The sequence below is a fragment of the Puma concolor genome, chromosome F2, assembly GCF_028749965.1.
Source record: "Puma concolor isolate L17-30 chromosome F2, mPumCon1.1.hap2, whole genome shotgun sequence".
In the NCBI taxonomy this organism is placed as follows: domain Eukaryota; kingdom Metazoa; phylum Chordata; class Mammalia; order Carnivora; family Felidae; genus Puma; species Puma concolor.
Window position 1 is genome coordinate 61661941 of NC_141684.1, and position 27553 is coordinate 61689493.

General features: G+C 40.0%; 1 protein-coding gene across 1 annotated transcript in view; it reads right to left on the bottom strand.

The window, feature by feature from the left end:
- Positions 1–26767, bottom strand: part of KCNB2 (potassium voltage-gated channel subfamily B member 2) — a 388657-nt gene extending 361890 nt beyond the window's left edge. Inside the window, exon 1 of the mRNA XM_025922800.2 lies at positions 26133–26767. The gene's annotated coding sequence lies outside the window, so the exon portion shown is untranslated. The remainder of the gene's footprint in view (positions 1–26132) is intronic.
- Between the last annotated feature and the right edge of the window lie 786 nt (positions 26768–27553).

Here is a 27553-nt window from a genome sequence, read left to right on the forward strand (position 1 = left end):
TATCCCAGCTAAACTCTGAGAAATCCTAATCCATGTGTCTACATCCTAATAAGCACCAGGCCTTAACCAACCGTACCTTCTAAACATTGCTTAAGCACTCCACTACCATTACCCAGTGCCTGTCACCCTTGAACCATGATTTTGGTTCAAACCCTCAGCATCTCTTGCCTACAATTCTACAACAGCTTCCTAAACTGGATCCCAAACTCTGGTGTTGTCAACCTAAAAACCATTCTCCATACAGCTACCAGAATGATCTGCTAAGATACAAACTTGACCTTCCCATGCTTTAAATCCTACAAAGGCTCATCATTCTCAGCAGTATAAAATTTCAGTTAACCTTATTAGATCTGGCCTACCTCTCCACCCTCACCTCTCATCTCTCCTTCATCACTATATTCCAGCAATCCCAGACTACACACATCCTTCTGTCTCAAGTTCCTGGAACTTTCTTCATGCTGTGTTCTGCAAGGGCTTCTAGCTTTCCCATTTCCTTTTGGTTTTTGTTATTATTCACTTATTTGAGAGAAAGAGTGAGCAAGGGAGGGGCAGAGAGAGAGAGAGAGAGAGAGAGAGAGGAGACACAGAATCCAAAGCAGGCTCCAGGCCCTGAGCTGTCAGCACAGAGCCCCATGTGGGGCTTGAAACCAGGAACCGGGAGATCATGACCTGAGTCAAAGTCAGATGCTTAACAAACTGAGCCACCCAGTCGCCCCTCCCATTTCCTTTTGACTAACTGCTGTTTCCTCTTCAAGACCCATTTCAGACATCATATCTTCCAAATAAGGCCTCCATGATATCCCTCCTCTAGGATCATGAAGCTCTGTGAATGTCACTTCTATGTCATCATACCACTGCAATAACACCTTTCCCACAGGACATGGGGAATTCTTAAAGACAAAAAGTATCTTGTCTGTTGTATCCTTGTCACTGAAGCACAGTGCTCATAGATTGTGAGGGTTTAATAAATGTTAAATAATGGATCAATTCTTTGTTTTCCACAAAACAGCTGACAAAAGACCAAGTAGGGCTAATGTATATGGCCAGAAAAATGCATAAATGGGGTTATTTGAATGACTTGCCTAAAATGTGTTTATTTACATGTTGTGTATGTATATATTTGTGTGTGCATAGTATATGTCAGAATGTGTGTGTGTATGTGTGTTTGTGTTTGTAGTCTTTTGTTCCACAGCTCTTTTCTCCTAATTCTTTAAGACACTACTGCTCTAGTATTCCCTCTTGTTAATCTATTATTTTGATCTGCAGCAGCAAGCATCTTCTTATTTGATCTGCCCCTGTAATGTTTTTGCCGAAAATCATGGAGTTTCAAGCAATACCTCCAAAACACCAATTGTAATGCAAAACACCATGTTTCACAGTCAATGCCTTTATACCAAAGGGAAAAACTCCCAGATTTAAGAGGTCCTTATAATTAGAACTCTCTTTTAAGATACAACCAATGTCTGCAATGTCTCTGATTTCTCCACTCCTGTGAGTTGAATTTATTTCTCCATCTGGAAGCCAAGTATCCTCTCAAATGAAAACAAGTCATATTTGTGGAAAAAAAGTAGATGGACTATATAAGAAGTATTTCATATATGGCCAATAAATACAGTTGACTTGAGAGTTTTTTCAACTACATAGTGACAGAAATATTTTGAGTAAATACTTTCATCTCAGGTCCCCAAAATACCTATTTTTACAAAAATAAAGAAGAGCCACAATGACTGGGTAAATCACTTAAATTCTTCGAGTCTCAATTTCTTACTCTACAAAATGAGGATAACAGTATCTACAGTATCACAGGCAGTATTATGATGACTCAGTGAGCTGGTTTAGGTGAAGTGCTCACTACAGGGCAATAGATCTGAACAGAGTAAGAAAATCTGTATTTCTCATTTTAAGTTTGGTTTCTGTAAGGTGAGGAACTGTTGGCCCCACCTTTTCTGCACCTGCACTGTACCTGCACATGATAGGCACCTCACAGCATGTATCCTTGATGCCATCAATGCCCATGCCCAAACTGTGTACTCGGGTGACAAAAGAATGTGTATATATACACATACAAAAAATTGAGCAACAATATTAGGATCAGGGAAAACAATTAAAAATATTAGAGACGGGCAGTTCCGGTAGCAAATCGGAATGTCTGTTCTGCATTAAATAACTGGGTGGCAAATGCAATGACATCTCAGCAATCCATAAAGATTATGTGAACAGACCACATGAATAATACACAAAGGCTAATCCGTTTTTAACTGGCTACAAATAAAGGTAAAATGAATTTACTCTTTCTGAAATATCATGTCTTACACTAATATGAAAAAGATAAACAGTTTTGGAACTGACTAGAATATCAGAATCGGAGGTTTCCCGGAAAGAGTGAGAACAGACTCCAACAATGATACAAACATCTCATGTTCATGGTCAGGGGCTTAGTGTGACGTTCTATCTTGTAAAAGGCATTACTAAACGTATAAATGTTATTTCACAGTTACCATTTTTCTCAGCTAATTTCACACATGATTTAGAGTGAATTTCCTTTTTGTAGTTTGTATGTCTCAAGTGAAGGGAGATCATAAGACATATTTCAAAATATCTTTTTTTACAGTTCAAAATCTTTCTATTATAGGAAATCCAGTGTCGATTGCAAATCCTACCATGAAAGACAGCTGAAATTCAATGCCCCATCTTCAAAGCAGGGGTAGAGCAACTTAGGATGAGAGAATGTGACCCACTGATTTGATTTTCTTAAGACTTAATTTTCTTAAGACTCTGATTACTGTTACAGTGGTTAAGTTTTTCTTTTCCCTTGCCAGAATGTTCTGCTTGTTGCCTGATGAGGAATGGAGGCTCGAGGACAGAAGTTCTCAAGCAGTTGAAGAGCTGTGAATGGTGTTGAATTCATCAAGCTTTCAGAATAACAGTAGAAAACAAATGGTCGCATTTGGAGCCCACAGTTCAAGTCAAGTGCAGAGCACAGTACCTCTGAAATGCACTGAGCCTTTCTGTTTGCTCGCCTGCCTGTCATTCTCCCTTCTCTTTGTTTCTCTGCACTTTTTCCCTCCCACTTTCCTGTCTCTGTTTCCCCCACAGGCTGCTTATCTTTTTCTTCCATTCCTCTCCCGCTGTTCCAGTCTTGTTCCCTCACTTTTTCTACCCTCAGATCCTTTGACCAACCACAAAATCAAACTATATAAAGTAAAACCTTGGATTGCGAGTAACTTGTTCTGTGAGTGCTCTGCAAGATGAGCAAACATTTCTAACACGTTTTAACTTGATGAAAAAAATAATGTCTTGTATTACCAGCTGGACGCGATGCTAAACAACATCACGTGATCACAGCTGAGCCAATGGTTCTTGAAATTCACTTTGAAATAGGAGTGCTTTGGATCACCAGCATGTTTCTAGAACAAATTATGCTTGCAAACCAAGGTTTTACTATATTTGCAAACTTGTTTCTATCTCCTTAATATGAAATCCTCCTGAGCTGAAAATGCCACATCTCTATCCAGAAGAAAAGAAGAACATCTAAATTGAGCTGCTTTGTATGGGAAGTTGTATGAAACTGCACAAGGCTCTGCTCTGAGGCTCAGGACCGATGGGTACAGTTGGGCTGACCTTCTATCTCCCCCTCATCTTTCTGGTTGGACTTGTTTCCACCACTAAACAATGGCATTTTATGCCTACAAGTCATTAATATCCTATGACACTTGGCTAATCTTTCCTCCCGCTATGATTCCATGACCTCTACCGCCCTCTGCTCCAATCACCATCTTCAGTTTAGCTAAAAGTAAACACATCATACTACTTTAGAGTTAGTGAAGACTTTTCCTGCCCAGCTTCTTAGAAAAAAGTTTTAAAAAAAAAATATCGTCTCCATATTTCAAGAACTCTTTCATGTTTACCAGAGGTTGAAAATACCTTCAGACCATCATAAAAGTTCCACGTCTTTTATTTAGTATTTAAATTTCTATATTTTGAGTTTTCATTTTTCATCTACATTCTTTTCTGCTATATTTATCTTACTTCTCACAATGAACCTGCCAGTTCCCTCTGGGTTAGGTACTGTGTCTTGACACTCTTAAGAGCTTAAAGAATTTAGGTTTTTAATTTTAGTAATTAAAATGGATATGATGCGATGTTTTTTTCACATTTAGTTTTATAAGTGAAATTATGTCTATCATAATAATTTTACTCCATAAAAGTTAATCATCTAATTAAAGTTAGCATATAAGTATAATATAAAATATAATAATTCAATGTTTAAACGATATAGATGTTAGGCCATTGTATAGAACTTACGTTAGAAACTGAAGACATTTTTATTTCATGGGCAAAATCTAAGTAAATTTTTCTTTTGGCAGTTTGTTGATTTATTTCACCTCATTTGATCAACTGAAAGTCAAGCTTGCAACAATCAGTCGACCAGTGCAAATGTACTAAAATTCCCTTCATTAGTCTGTTAGAGAAAAAAGCGACTCTTTAAACAATAAACAACAACAAACATTCTCGTTTTGCACAGCTGCACTGTGCTCTTACCAGCAGCGTAAAATTATACTGCCACCCGTTCAGGGCCAAACCTAAAACACAACTTTCTGATCATGGCATCATAATTACAGCTTGAGACTCCAGGTTGTGGCTGTGGGGGGGTAACTGTATTCTCAAAAATACTACCATTATGTCATATACTTGACACTTCCTCAGGGTAGCAAGGCAGGATAAGTCCTATGTGTGATCCTGTGAAGAAGAAAAGCAAATCTTTCTAAAGTTCTAAGTGATGTTTAACATTTCATTTCTGTGTTGCTAATACACATGGAGCAGTCATTTGCACACAATAGCTCTGCGACCTTAAAGTCTAAATCACTCTCTCTATATGCTCTAAATGCTCTAACGCATTTTCTCCAATTTTCATGTATGGTGTTATGTAGTAAATGCATCTTTTTTTGTAACGGCTATTTCTGTTTCAGAGAGCCACAAAGTTGATTTGTAATTTGTGGTAGATATCCAAAGAGAAAGGCACCATATTAGTTGAAAATGTAATCAATGCTTTATTTTTATTTATTTATTTTTTTAAGTTTATTTTTTTTTAATTTTTTTTTTCAACGTTTATTTATTTTTGGGACAGAGAGAGAAAGAGCATGAACGGGGGAGGGGCAGAGAGAGAGGGAGACACAGAATCAGAAACAGGCTCCAGGCTCTGAGCCATCAGCCCAGCGCCTGATGCGGGGCTCGAACTCACGGACCGCGAGATCGTGACCTGGCTGAAGTCGGACGCTTAACCGACTGCGCCACCCAGGTGCCCTTAACCGACTGCGCCACCCAGGTGCCCCAAGTTTATTTTATTTTGATTGAGAGCAAGAGTGAGTGGGGGGTGGGCAGAAAGAGAGGAGAGAGAGAAAATTGCAAGCAGGTTCTGCACTGTCAGCGCAGAGCCTGATGCAGGGCTTGAACTCATGAACTGCAAGATCGTGAACTTAGCTGAAATCAAGAGTCGGATGCTTAATCGACTGGGCCACCCAAGCACCCCCATCAATGCTTCCTTTTTAAAAAAATGTTAGAACTTGCTGAAAATTTTTAAAGTATTTCCAGGATTTACCAATGAAAAATAAAATTATAACAAGTTAAAAGCAAATCAAATTTCTTTAAGAAAGATAGTACTTTAAAGTAAGGTCCTAGAAGCTCACCTGTCCTAAGAAATTCAACAAACCTGCTGAATTACTTTAGAACCTGGCCAGAAATACTAATGAATTTCATGGTGTTTATTGGTTTTTAATATGTCAAGTTCTACTAATAACTGAAACACTGTCCTTGTCATCAGAATGGTGAAAGGTGGCATTTCTTTCCTGCAATCAAAAGCTGCTAATATCAGTGTGTTCCTCGACTTTAGCACAACTCTTTAGTCCTTAGTTTAAAAAAAATCCAGGACTTTTATCCTTGATATAACCGATGCTTTTTTTAGATACACTCAAACAAAATCATAAAAGCTTTGCTTTCAGTGGTCAGAGGAAGCATTGTGTTGCAGTAAGAAGGGGAAAAGACAAGTAATAAGTAGAATATGCAATATGAGCACTTTCAATAGCACAGATGTCTCTGAATAACAAAATTTATAAATAAATTATTTTATTTAGAGACATAATATGATTTTTCTTCATCAGGACTGAGAACTATTTAAATAATTAGATTATATATATATATATATGTTTGCTACAATTAGACAGTAAAACACTAGGTTTGCCTTTAGAAAATATGGCTTTTTACAAGACATAGCTGACAAAAAAAATGCTTCCCTACTTTGAAAAATATAACACTGTTATTATAATGCATCTTGGACCACTTATAAACTACAAGGTATAGCTGTGGCTTGAAAATTTTCACTCTATTTCCAAACACACAAAAAAGGCTAAAACTTTCATGGGCGCATTCAGCTATTCAGCTGGTGGAAGATTTACTATTATGAAAGTAAAAGTGCCCTTTACGTTGGGGCCCAAGATGTGTCCTTTTAAATGTTTCCTCCTGCAAAAGTCTTCCCAGAGTCACAATGCAGTGAAGGGGATAAATAAGATGAAAGGCAATGAGAAAAATAAAAAGGGCAACCAACAGAGAAACCACTGGTGTCGTGCCACTGAAAGAAATAAAAACAAGGCTGGGCCACCCTGTGACCTCCTGATAAAAATCACAAACTGCAGCTGCTACCTGCTGTTCCATGTGGATGATGCAATCTTCAGTTTGGGTGACGGACTTAAATTTCATATGCCATCTGGGTGTTTGGCATCTGTAAGTTAGATTTAGCCTCTATAAAACCAAGTAAAAAAATGTTCATGCAATTTGGATAGGATTTGAACATTTTGTTACGTTTCTTCCATCAAAATCAGCTTTTAGATCATGTAATGATTGGTCTGGAACGTTCACTAGTAACACTCTTGACAAGGAATGTTTCTCTCAGTTGAGCTCCATTTAATAGCAAAACTACACTTTCCAATTACATTCCACTCCCTTACTTCTCCCTAATCAAACACATTACAGGCAATGTGGTTTTTATTAAGAGCTCAAATACTAAGTCTGGTTTGAGATGAGTCTCTATGGCCTAAACATTATACCATACTTTATATCCCCTCATATTTGGAGACTAGAATCACAAAGTGTGGTAGAAGGGAGCTTGTATATGATCTGTTCCAATTCTTTATTTCCAGGTTTCAAATCTGAGAGCCAATGAGGTCATGTGACTTGGTTGATCTCTCTCTGGTAGTTGCTATATTTAGACTAGAATCCAGATCTATAAATGCCTACATAAGTCTCTTTCCATTACGTCCCCGCCTCATTATTCTTTGCTTTCCACCTTCTAGACAAAGTTTTTAAAAGCTTTTATTTCTTTGTCTGCCTCCATGTCAAAATATTGATTCAAACTCCACTAAAAGTTGAGATGTGTTATTTCCTCTATATTGTTCATTTAAAGGGCACCCTTAAAAGGGTAATGGCTGTAGCCAGGCAACTTGATTGTATTCTTAGGAAGAAAGGTGAACTTCACAGAATCGTTTTTTCATTGCCTCTGCTTTCCTAGTGCCAGTTTTCATGATAACCACCTCCGGACCCCTCAGTCAGTCCTGTATACTGCAGTCCCAACACCAGCAGACTGGAGTCATCTCTTGTAGAAGATGCTTCCATGCCTCCCACTCTCCACATCAAGACAAGCTACATACAAAGATTGCAAGGTCTGCCCTCTACTTCTTTCTGCAGTTCTATCATGTACCTTGCTCCCTCTCATGCTCTGTGTTCTAGCTTTTCCTTTCGTTTTTTTAATGTGTACCCTCCTTCTACCACAGGGAATTTGGACACCTTCTACTCTCTCCCTTCTTCACCTTCAGAAATCAATTCAAGAATCACATCATAGATAGCATCCCCCAATTACCTTGATTATGCAATAACCCTATTTTAAGAACATCTAGAATTAGGTGCCTTTTACATGTGGCACTTGTCACAACAGCCGTTTCATATTTATTGGGATGAGTATTTTGATTATTGACTAATATCCATCTTCTTTATTAGACTCTAAGTTCCTTGAAGGCAGCGATCATGTCTCATTTTATTCACCATTGTAGCCCAAGTGTCTGGCACGAAGTAGAGCCACAATGAGATTAGTTGAATGAAAAAGTGAATGATTAGATTTATATTTTACTTAACATTTATTTATTTATTTATTTATTTATTTATTTATTTATTTATTTATTTTAACGTTTATTTATTTTTGAGACAGAGAGAGACAGAGCATGAATGGGGGAGGGTCAGAGAGAGAGGGAGACACAGAATCTGAAACAGGCTCCAGGCTCTGAGCGGTCAGCACAGAGCTTGACGCGGGGCTCGAACTCATGGACCGTAAGATCATGACTTGAGCCGAAGTTGGACACTCAACCGACTGAGCCACCCAGGAGCCCCTACTTAACATTTATTTAAAAATCATATTGATTCCAGCTACCTCATATTACCTGCCACTCCCCAAATCCAATATGCCCTTCATGAATGAAATGCTCTTTTCCAAATTCTCTATCTGATAAAACTCTTTTTTTTTTTAATGTTTAGTTTTGAGAGAGAAAGAGCAAGAGCACGGGAAGGGCAGAGAGAGAGCACGCAGAGGATCCAAAGTGGGCTCCGTGCTGACAGCATACAGTCCGATGTGGGGCTGGAACCCATAAACCACGAGTTCATGAGCTGAGCCAAAGTTGGATGCTTAACTGACTGAGCCACCCAGGTACCCCTCCATCTGAGAAAATCTTATTCATTATTCAAGGTCAAGAACAAATATCTTGTTCTAGGGTGAGTTAATCTATTCTGCTATAATGGATTAGAAGTTTGTCCTATATATTATAATGCTTTTATCATTGTATCATAGCTATTTGCTTATTCATTCTTTTTATTCATTCATCCAGCAGATATTTATGTGCCCTACTCTGCTTGAGGCACAGTCTCTGACATCATGGTAGGCATTCTACAAACACACAAGCAACTAACTACAACTGTGATGTAAACCACAGTGGAGAAGACAGTGTTGTGAGCTTTAACTGAAAATATCTTCTTGGTTGTGGGTTCTTAAAAGTAATGAACATTTCTTATTGATATTTGCAACTTTGGTATGCAAATGCTTAACAAATGTTTGGACTATCCAAGAGAATGAATGAATGAATGAATAATGAACTTCAAGGCATAATTATCCTTTTTCCTTTTTTTTCTTTTCTTTTTTTTTTTTTTTTTTTTGGTCAAACGTTATCATGGTCAAACTGGTTTTTATTATTTTGGTCAAACTGGTTAACATCATCAGTTTATCTTGGTGACTTCCAATTTGTTTAGAAGTTCTACTGGCCTTTATTTACCTATTTTGACAAGGCCTGGGTTCAGACAAGAGCTAGATTTTCTGGAAACATGTAGGGAAGAAATGATAAATAAATAAGACTCTCGAATAATTATTGCTGTCCCAATTGGAATATGCTGCCTGAAAACACTACTGGACCTCGTAATAATGTTCAAGCAGAGCCAGGTGACCATCTGTCACGTACACACAGGAGAAATTCCTGCCCTGCTGAGAGATTGAGAAGATGGCCACAAAGTGCCTTCTATCACTCAAATTTTATGATTCTATGAGATTTGAGTAACTATTACTCATCTACATTTCCCACTGGACAAATGAAGAACAGGAAAAAGTTCACCCTTGTCAATTTCTTAAGCTGAAATTTTGCAAAAGTGAATTTTCTATTTCTCAGCTCACACTACTCACTCCTAAGAAAAATATGCAAGCCCAAAGAACCAATGTGATCGAATTTCCACTAATAAAAGAATAAAAGAAGAGAAAAGAAGGTATTAGAATTAGTGAGTCCATTTTTTTTTTTTCTCAAAAGATGAGCTTACACCCTTCAACAATGATCTTTTCTTTTTCTAAGTCTGCCATGGGAAGACCATATGAGGGAGGCAAAATTTACTCAAAGGAATGCCCTGACAGTAATGGAAATAGAAGAACAGTACCTGGGTTGGGAAAATAGCGTAAGTTGAAAGGCAGAAATCTCTCCCAATCTATTTAAATCACAATGAATAGGTGACCACATCTTCAGACTCAAAGCAGACTATGGCCAAAATCCACCTGAGGATACTCAGTGTAACCACAGCCAAAGGTACCTTTCCAGACTGTGCATATTCAAAATACTGTCATGTGTTCTAGCTTCTGGCCTGAAAACACAGTTTCTAACAAATCACTGGCATCCTTCATTAATGAAACTAATTTAAAAAATCAGGATGTGTCATAAGTAATCGTATGCTTGGTTTTCATTCTGTGCGTTAAGTAGAAAAGGAAGGAGGCTCACTGAACTGTAGACATCGATCTCCACATCCCCTTTAATTAATGTTTCCCATCTAGCCTCGTCATCAGTGAGGATCATTAAACAGCATTTATTAAGCATCCATCCGCATATGGCACTTCATAAATATCCCTCCCCTCGCCCCTGCCACCTTTCGCAATCTACCATGTGTCTCTGTTGTGTAAAACGCTAGGGAGCTACAATGATAATAAGTAATTAATGGTAAGAATGTAAGGCAGATGGATGAGATGACCTACTAGTATCTAAGAAACTTAGAATGTTAAATTCACTGCTAATAATATGATTTAGTACAATTGGATGAGGAAAATGAATTAATCATATTCCGTCAACATTTTCTAAAATAAAAATGTGAAAACTCAGGACCACAGATGGACTGACTGAAGCCTTGAGTTCATGTGACTTGTACCAGATGATACAGTCTTGAAATAAATACTTTGGAAAACAGTGTGGAAAAATCGTAAAATGTACGGTTGTGATAGTACAATAAGGAATGCTACTTTGAAGGAAAGGTGAAAATATTTGTAAATTAAGGACAGCTATTGTTTTCATTGAAAGGAGTAGTCTGTTTAAGGATGATGAAATTAAGGACTTTTAGCCCCTTTTCCAGTTCTTGTTTAATGTTGTTATATTATTTTCTGAATTTCTTTTCTTCCAAAAATGAATCAATAATATTGGATATGGGTATGGTGATATTTAAAGCACTCCTTTTCACTTTTACGAGCCTCATGTAGTCAGGATTATGGGCAAAGAGCATGTCAGCGTACAATAAGCTATTGCTATAAAATCCAGATTTGCAATTTGGATTTTATTTCAGCTTAAGGTCAAAATGTCCATAGCAGAAACTGTATTTCTTAGAAGGCAGGGATATTCTTGGAGATGTATCTGAAGGAAAGCCAAAGTTATGATCTCATTTGCTTTGTGAATTTTGTTAATAATTACCATTTTTATCATCTATCACATATTGAGTGATTATTATATGCAGCCACTGTACTTATCCCTTAAATTTAATTTTCAGAATGAAAATGTTCATTAATTCTCAACCCATCTAGGGATGGGTATTACTATCTTTCATTTAGAAATAAAGAAAGTGAGGCTCAGAAAGATAAGTTCCTTGTTCAAGATGACATAACTAGTGAGTACTGGTTCCAGGATTCAAACCCAGCAGTACCTTAATGGAAACCCCATGTCCTTAACCTCATAATAGGCTGGAGATTTTCCTTGAATGGCAGGATTCTGGATGACTCAGAATGATAAATAAATGAAAACATAGAACCAATATTGAGAAATATATTTAGCACGACATAGAAGAAGAAGACTCAGGGGCGCCTGGATGGCTCAGTCTGTTGAGCATCTGACTCTTGATTTTGGCTCAGGTCATGATCCCAGCATTGTGGGATCAAGTCCCATGTCAGGCTCCATGCTGGGCCTGGAGCCCGCTTGGGATGATCTCTTTCTTTCTCTCTCTCTGTCTCTCCCCCCCACTCACGCACTTGCTCTCTCTCTCCAAAATTAAAAAACAAAAAAAGAATAAGAAGAAAACTCAAATAATTCTTATAACATTATGTCTGTCCCTTGGCCTAGGTGGCATGTATACAAGATATGAAAGGTTATATTCTCTTATGTATAGAGATGGTAGGGTTGGCAACTATTTTTGCAGTTCTAAATTTTTAAAACTAAATAAATTTTAGTAAGTGACTTTCAAAAGTAATGTTATTAGCTTTAGTATTTGAGATTTATGGTCAAGATAGATGCTTTAAAAATAGAAAACTCATAGCATTTGGAGGGGCAACACTAGAGGGTTTAAATAAATGATTTTCCCAGGGCCCATTCAGCACCAGGGCTAGAAACCAACTCTTTTGTTCCTGAGTCTATATTCTTTCTACTAGAACTTGCTACCATAAGGCACCAAAAATAAATATAAAATTAGAATGGTGGAAGAGAAAAAAATGTGAAGAGCAATCTAACTATCTCATACTCAGCTAAACCTATAAATACTGATGAGTTGAACCTAATTATTAATGAATCCTGACTACAACATAAATCTATAATTTCTACTATTCCAGTAATGGTCAGAATGGGAAAAGATCATAAATTACAAATAACACCTACTGATTTAGATACATTATTCCTTTCTTGTTCCCTCCCTCCCTTCCTTCCAAAACAACGTGTTCCTTGGCTATCACTATACACTGAGTACAGGGAATACAAAATTGGGGAAGGACGCCCCTGCTCTCAAGGGGCGCATAGGCTGCCTGTAAAGAATATTACAAGAATTTTTGGATTTGTGCTTTCAGCATCTGTTTTATAGGCTCAGATAATATTATGGACTTAAATATTTCTTTAACTAGCACCTAATTAAAGCTTTATACCTAATTTAAACACATCGATGTGAAGGAAGGGAAAAGTATAAAATACCAGCAAATGACACCGATGTCTTAATTCATGGGGCTTTGTAGAACAGAATGTTCATCTACAGAAGCTGCAGCCTTAGCCACCATTTGCGATTTTAAAAGCTCTTTGAGGTCTTAAATGAATTAAGACATTAAATGAATTATTTCATTAATTCATTCAACACATATATATCGAGCACTATATCAAACACTGTGTTCCAGTTATAAAATGCCTACAAGAAAATGGTTCCCTAATTTCAAAAAGAGAAAAAAGGAAAAGCCCTCACTACGATGTTCTACTTTAGCTGCACATGTATGATTACAAACCATGTTTATTATTAAGTATTTTGCTGGGCCTGAATGAAACCAGAAGCCAAGTTTAAGAAGTAACGCTTTAATAGCATCTAAGCTTTCTATGTGTGCTCTTTCTATAAAGCCGGATGAAAATGCTCTCCTCAGATTTAGAAGAAAAAAAGAACCTAGAATTCCAAATTTAAAATGACATTTATCTCAAAAGTAAATTAATATTTAATTGTAGTCTAATTAATAATTGTGATTTTATGAACGGAGGACATTTAGCATGGAAGCCCCTAGACACATTTGTTCTAAGCCATACAGACTCGAGAACAGAACTAAAGCTGGACTATCTCTTCTCAAATGTTCCTTCACTGCTATAGTTCAGAACTGTGCCTTCTAAAAGCCACTTCTCATTCTGGTATTATCTTACTGGAAGATAGGGCTTTTCATTTGTGAAAACCAGGACAAAGAATTCAAGAGATCCAGTCACATGAGAACTTTCAAAGGATTAAAAGCGACTATAATGTTATCTAGATGACAACTGTGGAAAAAAAAAAAAAAAAAAAGCAACCAGCACCAAACTTCACAGTAACATAATATTGAAATTATTATATCTGACAAATCTCCAAAAATATATCAATTGGCATGTCAAGAGCTATTATCATTTCATATGGTTTTTTTGTTGTTAATAATCTGAACTGATAAAAACAACTCTTTTAAATAAGCACAAAAGAAAAGAAATCAATATGCAAAAGGTAAAGAACTTGTTTAAAGAACACAGTGTTGTGTCTGTGTCATTTTAGAGGTTAGAAAGGAGACATGAATAGAGGAAGAAACCTGAATAGAGGAAGGAGACATAGAGAAAAAAAAAATGGATGAGAACAAAAAAAAAGAAAGAAAAAAAGAACGAAAGGAAGGAAAGAAGGAAGGAAGGAAGGAAAAAATAATCCTGTCTGGGAAAAGTGGGCATGAGAAAGCATTTAAGGTCACATTAGATAGATACTTACAAAAATAATGTTCTACATTTGTATAATACTTTATATTTTGTACAGTTTCATATAAAGAAGGAAATGCCTTCAATAAAGAACAATTCCAATGGAGGGAAACAAGTCATAGTGCATTCAAATCCCTTCACTCAGATGTACCTGGGAGATACTCATCTGAATCAAAGTAGGCATTGGATGCCACAGATGGTTTGCATGTTTATATATGGTTAGTTGGAGGCTGATGTTGATTGTAAATGGGTATTTCTAGAATTTAAACCATATTGCTTTTGAAACTTAGTGCTTCCTAAAGTAATTCATGCTAATAATAATCCAGGCCTGCCCTGTCTCATATGGTAGCCACTAGCCACATATGGATATTTAAATTTAAAATTTAATTTCTCAGCATCATAAGTCACATTTCAAGGGTTAAATAACTTATATGGCTAGTGTCTGCTGAATTGAAGAGCCCAGATATGGAAAATGTCCATCATCGCATCAAGTTCTGTCAGAAGGCAGTGGTCTATACAACTCTCCTGTGAAGTTATGAAGCTGAGTTTTGTTCTGAAAATAGGGAGAGAAAAATTCTCCTGGAAGTACCATGTTCTTCCTTGTCTGTATCATTCCACCAGTGGCCTCCAACCTCGACTTACAAACTCTGCTCCATCCCAGATTCTAGGACCATTCTAGCCCCTGTCAAGAAGCACATGAAGAGAATGTGAGTGTAAAACAGTGCAGGGAGTTCATCATCAGGCTGATCCTCCTCTAGCCCTACTCTGCTCCACCCTAGGCAGAAGTTCTTGGTAAGACCTCCTGGTAAGAGCACTCCTGGTGCTCTTCTGTGACCTAGAACCTGACGTAGGTCCTGGTTCTATCAATTCCTTCACGCAGGGACTCAACAAATAAACAATGAGCATCAACTATGTGCATGGCACTGCAGAGGTGCTATGGAGAAAGCAGTGAATAAGGTCAGTCTCTGCCTTTATTGAGCTTGCATTCTCACGCAGCAAAATGACACAAGAAAATGACCCACAATTTAGAATTGGTGTAAGTGCTACAAAGGAGAATATACGGTGCTAAGAAAGAGAATAATGGAGAGACCCACTCTAATCGTTGGGCACAAAGAAGTAACCAAGAAGACTTCTTTGACCAAGAGATTTTTAACCTGAGATCAGAGACATGAGTAACAGTTTGGTAGGTAAAAGGTGGAATAGAGAGTAGCCCAAACAACCATGCCTTGTGGAAACTAATCTCAGGCACCTCGGATGAACTAAAGGAAAGCCAGAAATCATAGCAGACAATGATGGGTGAGTGGCCTGAAATGAGGCTGGCAGGCAGGGATCAGACTGACCAGAGCCTCTCTAAACAACAGCCTTACACTAGAGATGTTTTGGAAAGTGAAGAAGGAATATGGTAATCCTCAAGTTAAAGATTTAGGTCTTTATTCTAAGAAAAGCAGGAAATCGTTTAAGGGTTTAGGTAGATGGTGAGTGATAGAACTAGATTTGCTTTTGTAAAAAATGAAAAGCAAAGGGCAAAATGGAATGAGGGGACAAGGAAAGCAGCCAGGAGTCCAGTTAATAAGCTTTAGTGGAAATCCAGAAAGAGGTTTTGGCAATTGGTGATGGCATAGGAAATGGTCCTGTCCATTGTGCCTGAAACCCTGCATTAAAAATAATGTGACCATCACATAGTTTTCCTGACTCCAGACACCTATGTCTAAACTAGTCTGGACTCCTGCTTAGCTACATACAATAGACTTCTTTCTAAACTCTTAAGTGTCTATAAACCATAGCATTTGAGCCTATGGGGCTGGATCTTCCTAATCCTGCCTGCCCCATCAAATACTGCCTGTTCCCAGACTCCCCTTCCCATAATTTGGCCAGGACTTCCCTCAGTATTTCACAAGTCTAACTTCCTGCCCACTTGGACTGCCATCTGCCATCTATCTCTATTCTTTCCAGATACCAAGCATTCCTGCCTGGGTGATTTCCTCTCTGGACCAGCTTACCCTGACATGACTGAGTGCCCACTGCTAGAAGATAGGAGGGAGTGGAAAAAGAAGCAAATAACTAGGTCCTGGAGTCTACAAAAAATAAACCAGGTGACCGTAAGCAGAACATAAAGGTGTCTCTGGCTAATAATGGCGGCATAATGTCTCCACTCCGCCACTTTGGCACACCACAGCCTACATGATGCTCCTCACTCCAGAAGTGTCACTCTCCCCCTTTCATTTCCAGCAGGCTTGCCTTTGCCTATCACTTTCCTTTGCAAAGAGTTCATAAAGAAGCTGCAATCATCTGGACCCAGGACAGACTCACTGCCCTTGCCACTAGCGAGGGATCTGGGAGCTTTTGTTTGTTTCCAAATAGTCTATAAGCCCTGAGAGGGTAATGACCAATTTTGTTTAACCTGGTGACCTAGAAGAGTGCTTTATATATGAAAAGTGCTTAATGAATATTTGCTAAGTGCATGTCTTTAAAAAGCTGGCTACAATTTTGAGACAGCTGGCTATGAGAAAGCAATAAGTCCTCTTAGAGAAAGAACTGCTGCTTTGTTTTGGGGAAAAAAACACATAATGGACTGTTTGGCTATTACAGGCAAGTCCCTTTGTGGACTTGCACACGAAGTCCACTGCACCTTGAGAGAGGATACAGGGACAATCCTACATGACAAGATGTGAGGAAGAGTCTAGGGGAAGAAAAACGCTTAGAAAATGGCTTGTATCTGGGCCCCAGAGAGATCTGGGATGGTGAGCAAACCCCTATGGTGAGAAATGGTAAAGACATTTCTAAAAGCATTGACATCTAGGATTCAATTAGAATTAGTTTTTTGTCTATGGTAGAATTACCATCCTTTATCCCAAAGCATCAGCCAGACCCTGTTACATACAAGAGCCTCCTTATGCCAGTGATAATTTACAGAATGAAGACTTCCTAGTCCTGGAAGTCTGGGTGGAGAGCCAACGAGAAGACAGGAATGAGGTGGGGAGATGCTATGCATTGAACGGATTAACTGAAGAGTCAATGCAATTCAATGTTTTCCTTTGCAATTTACTCTGGAGGAAGATGCCCCCAGCAGAGATGGGCTAATTGTCTAAATTTGTGCTTCATTTTTACAGGAGAGAATTGTCACTGGGAAGCACCAGTTAAGCCAGGGGTTACATTTCTCAGCCCCACCCCCTGCATCTAGGGGGGGCCATCGGACTAGTTTTCAATAGTTTTTAGAAGCAGAAGTGTTACTGACATCATTGCTGAGCCAAGATGTTTAAGAACTAGATGTGCCTTTTTAATTCTCCCTTTCTCCCCAAATATCTCCCCCATTTGATGTGAGCATTCTATTCTCCCCACACCTCTCCCCATTTGATATGTGAGTGAAAACTTTTATATTACGTCAAGCCACTAACATTTCGGTGTTTGTTACAGCAGCGAGCATTGTCCCACCTTATTCTGAAACTAATACCTTGAAGTGGGTGCTGCCTTTATAAAAATCTAAATACGGGGCATGGGCTTCAGCAAGGAGACTGACAGAGAAGACTGGAGGCCTGGAACACTGCTAGGCCCTGGCAAAACTGCACTAATTTACAGAGCAGATCTATAGCTCTAGAGGAAATGGCTAGGAAGAGCCAGAATGCTACTCTGTGATGGTTGCCTCTCACTGCTCATAGCAAAAGGTGTAACAAGATAATGGATGAGTTCAGGAAGGAATTGGCTGGAGGACACAGATTAGGGCGAATTGCCAAAGTCTAGAAATTTAAGACTACAAAGCTGCAATAGTACATTGCTTCAGGGACTCTAATGGTGAGGAAGAACACTGAAAATGGCTTTGAATAACAGATACCCATGTTTGGCTAAGTGACTCAGCCTTGCAACAAAGATCTGATTAAGGACGTCACCTAACCACCCAAGACTGTTTGTTCAGATGACCTCAAAGTAACCACTTGAGACACAGTGGTTGTGACATGAACCAAGAAATGAAGCAGGTTCAAGAATTAGGAAGAGGAAAGAACTTTCAACTAGTTAATAGTGTAACTGACACAAAGCACGTACATTAAAAACCTATGAAGATTTTGAGGGAATTGTACTGTCAAAGAAATTAGAAGCCTGGCCTGAGGAGAACACAAAAGAACAGTGACTATATAAAAACCTGTAAGGCATCTGAACTTGAACAAGCAAGAAGTGTGCTGAGAAGGTAATATAATTCCCAAGAAGGGCATACTTCCCAACATCCATTTTGGGTGTGACCACGGTGAATATTGTATAGGGAAGAACCTCTCAGAGGTGACTAGGGATACAGATAACAATGAACAAAAGAGTCATTCCAAGACAGCAAAACCAGAGTCAAAAAGAAAAAAAGAATTTCCCCTATTACCAGGGCTGGAGGTCTTTAGCAATGTCCAGTAGGATTTCTTCCATGTCATGGGCCAATGACTGCTCTTTATTGCCCATTCTTCCCTTTTCCAAATGGGAATTCTGAATGCAATTATTCTATACCTCATCCATCATTATGTCATGGGAGACCAACAACCTGTCTTTTAGTATAAAGGTTTCCGGACAATGAGGAGCCATATTCAGACTTAATGGGGAGGACTTAACCTCACCCTTACAGCCTGGACTTTGAGATGGATGCAAGGACCAGGAGGGGTTCAGATAGTGTCCTTGGGCTGAGGTTTTCCTCTGTGTGGCCAGAGAGGCAAAATATGAGGGAACAGCTGTTTGGCAAAATTTTGCTATTCGTTCCATGATACAGAAATGTTGCTGGGGAGTGGCTAACTGGCCGGGGGTTAGATGTTCCAGTTCTTTTTGTACATAGACGGAGTGCTGTGATTCTCTCCCCAACAGAATGCGAATGCATGCCAGGTGTGTCACCTGTTGGGTAAACCTTCTCTCTGTTCACTCTCTTCCACAACTGCCAGCTAGATGCAGAGAACTCCAAATCCCTGGTCCTTAGAAAGAATATGGGTCACCACATCACTGCACAAAACACACACGTTGGACTGTCAGATGAGCACAAAATAAACTTCTACTCCACTAATATGGAGTAAATAATGGAGTTTTGTTCCAGAAGCTCAAGTTACCACAACTAATACAATGGCCCTTGAAGAAGAAAAAGTGGGGCTCAACTCCTGTTATTCCAACCCAGGATGGGAGCTGAAAGACTTGGGGACACCTGGGTCACACATGTTTGCTATGGAGGATTCAGACCCTTCTCTTCTTCGCCATTTCTGTTAAGGTAAGTCCTGGACCTTACCCTACCTGGATCCCTCAACAGTCTCCTTGGGTTCCATCTTTTCTCCTCTTACAGTCCGTCTTCCTCATGCTGGCTCAGAGACCATCCCCCACATAAAGTGGACCATGTCACTCTATTTAAAATTGTAGTTAACCCCCACTGCCTGTCCTTTAGGATAAAATCCAAGTGACTTAGCACAGCACAGAACACCTTTCCTATTTAATCTCCAACCTTCAGCCTCATCTCCCCTCATTTCCCTGCCACTGCCAACGTTGAACCCCAATTACCAGCTAAGCCCTTTTTATGACACTGCTTTGCAAATGCTGTTCCCTCCGCCTAGAATGTTCTCTATCTGCCTCCTTTTTAGCCTGGAGAATGCTTAGTCATCTCTTAAAAATGAGCTTACTTGTCATTTCCTCTGTGAAGTCTTGTCTGACACTCCCACATAGAAAACGTATCTCTGACATTTATGATCAGATCAGGCAGCTTCACATATTGTGCCTACTATTAGGAAGTTTCCATTGTTTAGTTATCTACATGGCTTGATTTTGTTGCTGTTTATTTTCTTTGTTATTTAGTCAGTCTCTAAATTTATCTTCTTACTAAAAACTTAGAGAGTCCTGCTTTTTCAAAACAGCCCAGTGATGCATTAGAATGAGATCGGCTTCCTTCAGAGGGAGACTATAGCCATAATCAGTGTCATGGAATGAGATGAACCCGGTCTTTCTACAATTGTAAAATATTTGGAAGGCAAGGCCTAGGAATGCAAGAAACCCCATAACATGTACAGAAGTCCTGTACCCCCAGAAGTTTTACACTACTCATCAGACAAATATGTACGTGAAATACTTGCTTATTGGTATCTGTGATGAGATCTTAACTCTGCTGTACAAAAAAATATTTTCTACATTGGAATTTTCTAGGAAAGGAACTACCATCTTTGGAACTTCACCAAGATTCGCTCACCATTTTGGAGTCATGTCACTGACTGTAATGCTGCTCATGTTAACTCATTCACTAATACAGGACACCCACATGTTTGCAAATGTAGCTGTCACACTCAATGGAGAGATTTACTTCATTCTTATTTTGAAATGCCAACTATACAAAAGTATCACCAGTATTCAGTTGAATATTTTCTCTCAAATCCAAATTGGTGCATCTTAAGTAGCAAGCATCTGACTACTTTAATACGTCTCTTAGCGTAGCCTTGCATGAGCATACACATATTGGTTTACCGACAACTTTACCATAAGCTGCTTTCCTTTTATTTCTGCCTTCTATTACAGACAGAGAATGCATTGATTTTTTTAAAATATTACTTGTGAAGACAGGTTATATTATCTATAAATACCATTTCAGGAACATAAAAGGGACATTACAAAAACCTTACTTACATGAAGGGAACATTGGGTCTGACTGAGTAGAGAATCATGACTAACTGCATCTAGGAACTCAAGGAATCACATTTTTTTACTCTCGGGATGCTTCTGTTAGGCAACTACTCCACTGAATTGCCATCCCGTTCTGCCAACAGCATTTATGACATTTTGTTATGATTTACTTGTCTGCATGTGCATGCGGTGAGTGCATGCTGTCTGATTCATATTTATGTCCCCAACACCTAGCTTAGGGCTTGGCACAGAGGAGGAGCTCAGTAGATACCCTGAAGATGAAACACCAAGTAAGAGTCCTAAGGAGGCAGGCAGTCCTTGGTTCTCCCGATAGGTCTTGGGATCAGTTATTCACAATTTTGCCTATACCAATATTATTAAGCTTTCTTCATTCTGCCTAATGTCAGAGTGAGTTAGGTACAGACTTCCTCAATTTTCTCTCTTCCTTGTAGACCCAAGCAGTACTATGTTCACCTCTGTACCCCCAAAGTGCCCTGCACAGCAGAAGAAGTCAACAAATATGATTTATATCAAATTATTCCCCAGGGATATTGCTATACAGAATGGTTATGTTTTTAGTACTAACAGTACCATACTTCTGGTAGATTATTGGTTTTAAAAAGGGCATTTGTGGACTGGTCTGGAGACCCAAACATCATTTAAAGTACTCTTTCTCTCAATGCATTACAAGTTCCAAAAAACCAAACCTATAAAATCAACTTATAAGCTATAAGCCAATTGTAGGTTGAGAGCTGTCTGTACAATATGCAACTGAGTCGGTAAGACCTAATATCTGTGGGAAAAATGAAAATGCCAATCATGAGGATATATCTAAATATTTAAATATAGGGCATCCTTCAGGGAATATTTGGCCATTTTATCTTCCAAATTTAATCCCGATGGTATTTTTCACAAAAACAGAAGCAGTGGCTATTTAGAAAGAACTTTACCTCAAACATTATATAAACTTTTCTTGATGAAAATCTCAATTTATAATTTGATTATGCTTTTATAGTTGTCACTTAGTAAAATAAGCACATTCTAGACAATATACTAGAAAGTAAACCTGTTAAGTGACTATATTCCAATTTCCCTTAATATATGGGCAGTAGATCTTACAGAGGAAAATATAGGGACACAAGTAAAAGAAAATTATATTGAAAACTAATAATTTTCTTTTAATATATGAATATATAATTTAAAAATAATAAATTAAAGATATTTAGAATACTTTATTCAAAATAATTCACAAAAGTTTTTAAAAACTGGAAGTGAAAATAAAATAAACTATCACACTGGGGCACCTGGGTGGCTCAGTCAGTTAAGTGTCCAACTTCAGCTCAGGTCATCAATCTCGCAGTCTTTGAGTTCAAGCCCCACATCAGGCTCTGTGCTGACCGCTCAGAGACTGGAGCCTGCTTCAGATTCTGTGTCTCTGTCTCTCTCTGCCCCTCCCCTGCTTGTGCTCTGTCTCTCTCTTTCTCTCAAAAATAAATAAACATTAAAAAAATAAAAATAAAAAAGAGACATTGGCCAGTCAGTCATCTGTCTCATCCAGCTTTACTCTCTGTGGTCACTCTAAGGGCAGTATTTCCTAATGTTTTAGCATTCTGATAGAAGTCTACCCAGCTTTTAAAGATCTGCTTCTAACTAACGTACCTTCTTATTTCAAATTTAAGTTGAAAATTTTGAGATTTTCACCTACTGAAAGTCCCTTCTTTTGACCTTTTCCAAGTATCCCTGTAATCGTAACTACAGTGGTATCCTTTAATGGGAAGATAGAACTTCAAATAAATCTAGAAGCTGTGAACATCTTTACTTATTCTGTTTGGGATCACACTTAATACTTCTTGGTATCATAGTGGTTAAATAGAGCCAGAACGCCAGAGTTCAAGTCTGTACCATTTACTTCCTATGTGACTTTACACAAGAAAAATCTCTGTACTTGAATTTTCATATCTATGTAATGAAAAGTATTAGTGATAGATGCCTTATACGGTGGTTGTGAAAATATTTAATGTTTTTCAGTAAAACACTGAAAACATTTCCTGGCTGAAGTGTTTACTATAATAATAACAGTAAAAATAAACTCATTTTGTTTATATAAATAAAATAATAACAAAATTATTAAAATATAATAGAAATATTTATAATAATGTTTTAATTTAATTTCAATTTAAAATGTAATCACTTTAATAAAAGTTATTATTACTATTCTTTAATAATCCCCCAATGCATAGACTGTGACAAATTTTCATGATCCTCTTTGTGAATTTGCCTTAATTAATTTATTAAGTATCAAACTGTTAAATGCATGTGTATATGCCAGAGATACCTGATTTTGAATTCTGTAATTCTTCAACTAGTTAAGTACTCAAGTTTTATTCTCAACACTGTAAAAAATCTTTGAGTAACAGGGATTATGTTTTCTATCTGTTTTGTACTGGTTCTCATCAAGCACTCTTCTCCTTATACACACTTAATAAGTAACAAGTGAATTAATGCATGAGTTAGTGAGCAGATACATGACATTAAATCACAGTAGAGATAGGTACAATTTAACCTACAGGAACAGGTACTTTTCCTTTAAAGATAACATGGTAGGGGTTGGCTTATACAGGCCAAGGAGCCTCTGATCCCACACACTGGATCGAAAGCAAGTCCGAAAGCTGGGGCTTGCAATAAAGCGTCAGTGGGAATATGTATTCAGGAAACTCAAAAAGGAAACAACCAGGGAACAAGAATGGGCTACAGACCTAGAGTATGAAGATACTTGTAGTATATAACCAGGAAATGTAAGACTGTGCTGCTCTATAAACTTTTATCACTTCAAGAATAACAAGGTCATAAGCTCTTACTTTAAAAACTACTCTGAAAAACTACTGAACTTAAAAAATATCACTTATAATGCATGTCTACTCTTCTCTGTGAAGCCTTTGTGAAAATAACAGTCATAGTGATTTTATGCAAAAGCCACTTGATGAATATAGGCAAATCCCAAAGAATATTACATTCTGAAGTAAACAGAGTATCTTAACTTTATGTATTTACCTTAAAATGTACACGAGAAGAATGCCCTATCAACTTTAAGGCATTTAGTCTCTAAGGGATAGCACACTTCAAATATCTAATTACTTCTTTATAATTTATCAAGAAAAATGCATTAGATTAGACTGAAATAGATTTTGTAGCTTTCTGAGATTTTACCAGTAATTTGGTCCACTTTCATAATGTGTATACAACACATGCCAGTCTCTCTAGAATACCATTTCAAAATGCCAGATATAAATTCAAGAAAAAAATATTCTTTTCAATGGTTAATGAAGATTTTCCACAGATGTGCAGGCAGGTATGCAAAAACACCTGGGCAGATATTATTTTGAGTTGCCAAGAAATGTGTGACTGAAAGCATATCCTGCCACTGTATTTTCCTAGCTGTCTCACTTTTGTCACCATCCTGGAAATCAGAAGCATGGGTCCCTGTTCACAGTTGCTCTATGGTGTCACCAAGGAATCTTTAAATGCCAAACAGGAAGGATTAGATAAGGACCTATTTCACTAATCCCATCTGAATATTCAGTAAACGTGCATGCCTGGACAGCTAAACTGTGGGATTTGGGAGAAAAGTGACATTGGAAATAGTTTCACCACACACCGAGTGGTTCTACTTGGAAAAAGAGAGGAGAGCTAGAATTCTCAAAGAGGCAGGCAGTGGAGTTATTTTTTGGAGTTGGTGCGTGTGTCTGTGTATGAGAGAGATCTGGAAGCACCACCGTGCAGAAGGAATGGTGAAGGTTAAAAGGGGGAAGAAAGCAAAGAGAACTGCCAACTGATTCACTCCTTTCTCCAAGAGTCTGAGCGGTGCCAGAAAAGGAAAAAGACTACATTAGACACAGTTCTGTTCGTGGTAAACAACTGGTCTGAACCTGGCAGCAAGAGGGAGGGGATTATAGTATTTACTTTGTGGAGGCATATTCATTCTTTCAGGTGAAGACGGTACTTTTTTTCAGTGGAGAAGAAAGTTATTTATACACTGTACCCTCAATAATCTCAGAAAGTCTACGCGGCCACACAAGAAAGCACATTTTTTACACCCTACATTAAAAACACCACCTCTAGCAGCAATTAAATGCACATACACATACATAATGGGCCCAATTACTCAATTGCTTAAGTACTGGTTAATTTAAGAATCAAGAACTCTTTAATTTAGATGCCTCTCCATCGTAGTCATGTCTTACAAGTAAGCTTTGGACAACTTTGTATTTATTCACATACACACACACATACACTCTCTCTCTCTCTCTAAACAGTGAAATAAAGTAAAACTTTATTTTATACATAGATATATTTTTTAAATGTTACGCTCTTTTTTCAAAATCTTTCCTGCAAGTTACGCAGTATTGACAAGTTGGCCTTTAGATTTTTGACCAGAATTTATCCTTCTCTTGTCCTGTGAAATTCAATACCTCACTTGATGGTTATTGATAAACAAGAGACCACTGTTGCACACAATGCTACACATTTAATAACAATTACAAATTCCTACTTCTCTTTTGAGCTGAGCTTACAAAATCAAATCCCAACAAAATCTAAAAACCAGTGCAAAAGCAGAAATGCGAAATGCTATTTAAAATATTGACATTATTGCATAACTTGATCAGAAGGAAGGTTGAACCTGCACGAAATAAACCCAGTGTACATCTGTGCATCCTAAATTTTTCAGGACAATCTTGTATCTATTATTATATCGCTCGGGCAGTCACAAATGGTGTATAAATGGCCTGTTTGTGCATATTGCACACTGACGATTTTTATGAATGAATACACAAAAGTGCTTATAATTCGAGAAAATGGATGGCGGCATACTATTTTGAAAAAGGTCATTAAGCACTGGAAGCAGACGATGAGGGAAATGGTCGGTGTCTTTTGGTGCCATTCAGGGCAACTGTATTCTCAAGTCCCCTAGCAGAGTGTGTTGGAAACAGCCATGAAGCTCTTTCCTTAGAGACTCGTTCTCCCTCTTGGGAACCTTGCTACAGAACGGAGAACGCGCACCTCTTGAAGGATAAAATGCATGCATGTCTCTGTGCTCTGAGTACTGTTCATACATCAGAGACATCACACTCCCTAAATCCGGTCCCACAAGTGTGTGCGTGTGAGTGTGGCATTTACCAACAAATGAACAGAAGGCAACAAGAGCTCGTCTCCTAGAAATAACATTCCCCATCCCTTCCCAGGCAGGCTGCTCAGAACCTTTCCAGGGGCTAACACTGGAGCGCCTTCCCCACGGGGACAGAGCCTTTACACGAACAACCCTCTCAGGGCGAAGTCAGCTTCAGCTTTGTGTTTTAAGTCCACTCGGCGCCATATGGCAGTTTCCAATTCCTTTAGCAACTCAAGTCTGGCTAGGCTGCCCGCGATGATCCATTCTTAAAGGAAGACCCCTTCGGGGAGCAGCAATGCCCCTTCACTTACCTAGCTCCCACAGACCCCGCTCAGCAGGCGGCACGGGCTCGGGCACCACAAAGGGTTGTGGGATTCCCCGCTCCCTCCGGGGCTCCTCTCCCTGCGACGGTCCCCTTCGCCAATGATCTGTCGCTGGAAATCCCCCTCCCCTCCACGGAGAGGAGGGTCTCCCCGGCTGGCTGGAGCTCCTGGCGTTTTCCCCCCTCTCCTTACATCCCTGACTCTGGTCACGGTCTCTGGCAGGAAAGCTCAACGGAGAGGCGGCGGGAGGAAGCTAAGGTATCCTTAGAAAGAACAATAATCTTCATCGATCTTCGCCCCCTTCCCCACGCGGGCCCCCATCCCCCTGCCGCCGCCGCCGCCCAGAAAGCAAAGGGCTGGGATAGAAAAGGAAAAATCGAGCGGGGCTGAGCTCGCCGCGCGGAAGGAGCCGGGAAGGCGAGCCGCGCGGGCCGGAGAGTTGCCGCTCGCTCGGGCTGCGGGCGGAGAGGCGGCGGCGGCCGGCGGGGGCGGAGGGTGGCGGGTGCTTGGTGGGTGTGTGTCTGTGGCTGAGCCGGGGAGAGGCTGGGCGCTGGAGGCGAGGCAGGGCGCTCGGGGGCGCCGGGCCGGCGCGCACACCCGCCCGCGGCTACCCCGCCTCGCGCTCCGCCTCCTCCCGCGCTCCGCGCACCCGCGGGCTGAAGCGGCCGCCGCCGCCTCCTCCTCCTCCTCCTCCTCCTCCTCCTCCTCCTCCACCTCCTCCGCCTCCTCCTCCTCCGCCTCCCCCGGGGTGCTCGCGCCTCTCGAGGTGGGCGGCGGGCCCGTGTTGCGGGCTGTACTGCCGACCGGGCGCCGCCAGGGATGCCCAGGCTCGGCCTCGCGGCGCGGGAGCCGTGCGCTCGGCCTGGGACAGCGCCCCCGAACCCAGGGCGCGGCCGGGCAGGCGGGCGCCGCCCACACCTCGGCGGGCGCCTCCCTCTCCTCGGGCGCGCCCGCTGCTCCCTCGGGCCGCGGGCCCGGCTCCACACCCACCTGCTTCCCTCTGTGGCTCCGGCTCTGCGGAGCGGGAGGGTCCGCGTTCGGCGGGCGCAGAGCACCCGGCGGCGGGGAAAGCCCGGGGTGCCCCGCCGAGAAGCGCTCTGGTGGCTTCGCGGGATTCCCTGGGTCCTTGCACTTTCAGCTGCTGGGCTCTCCCCGCGCCCGCCCTGACGCGCGACCCTGACCCGGGGCCCACCCCGGGGACCTGGGGCGAGGAGAGATGGCCCTTGAGTGATACGGCCCGGAGTATTTTCCCGGAGGAATGAAGGGCTACCCGAGAGCGCAGACAGGCTCTGACTTTCCTCTCAGCACCTACATCTCGGTTCAAGGGCCGTCGCCAGCCCCGGTAATCTCTCTTTCCTGGGTTTGAGGTGAACGCCGGGTGGGTTGGTGGCAGCCTTAACTCTTACTTC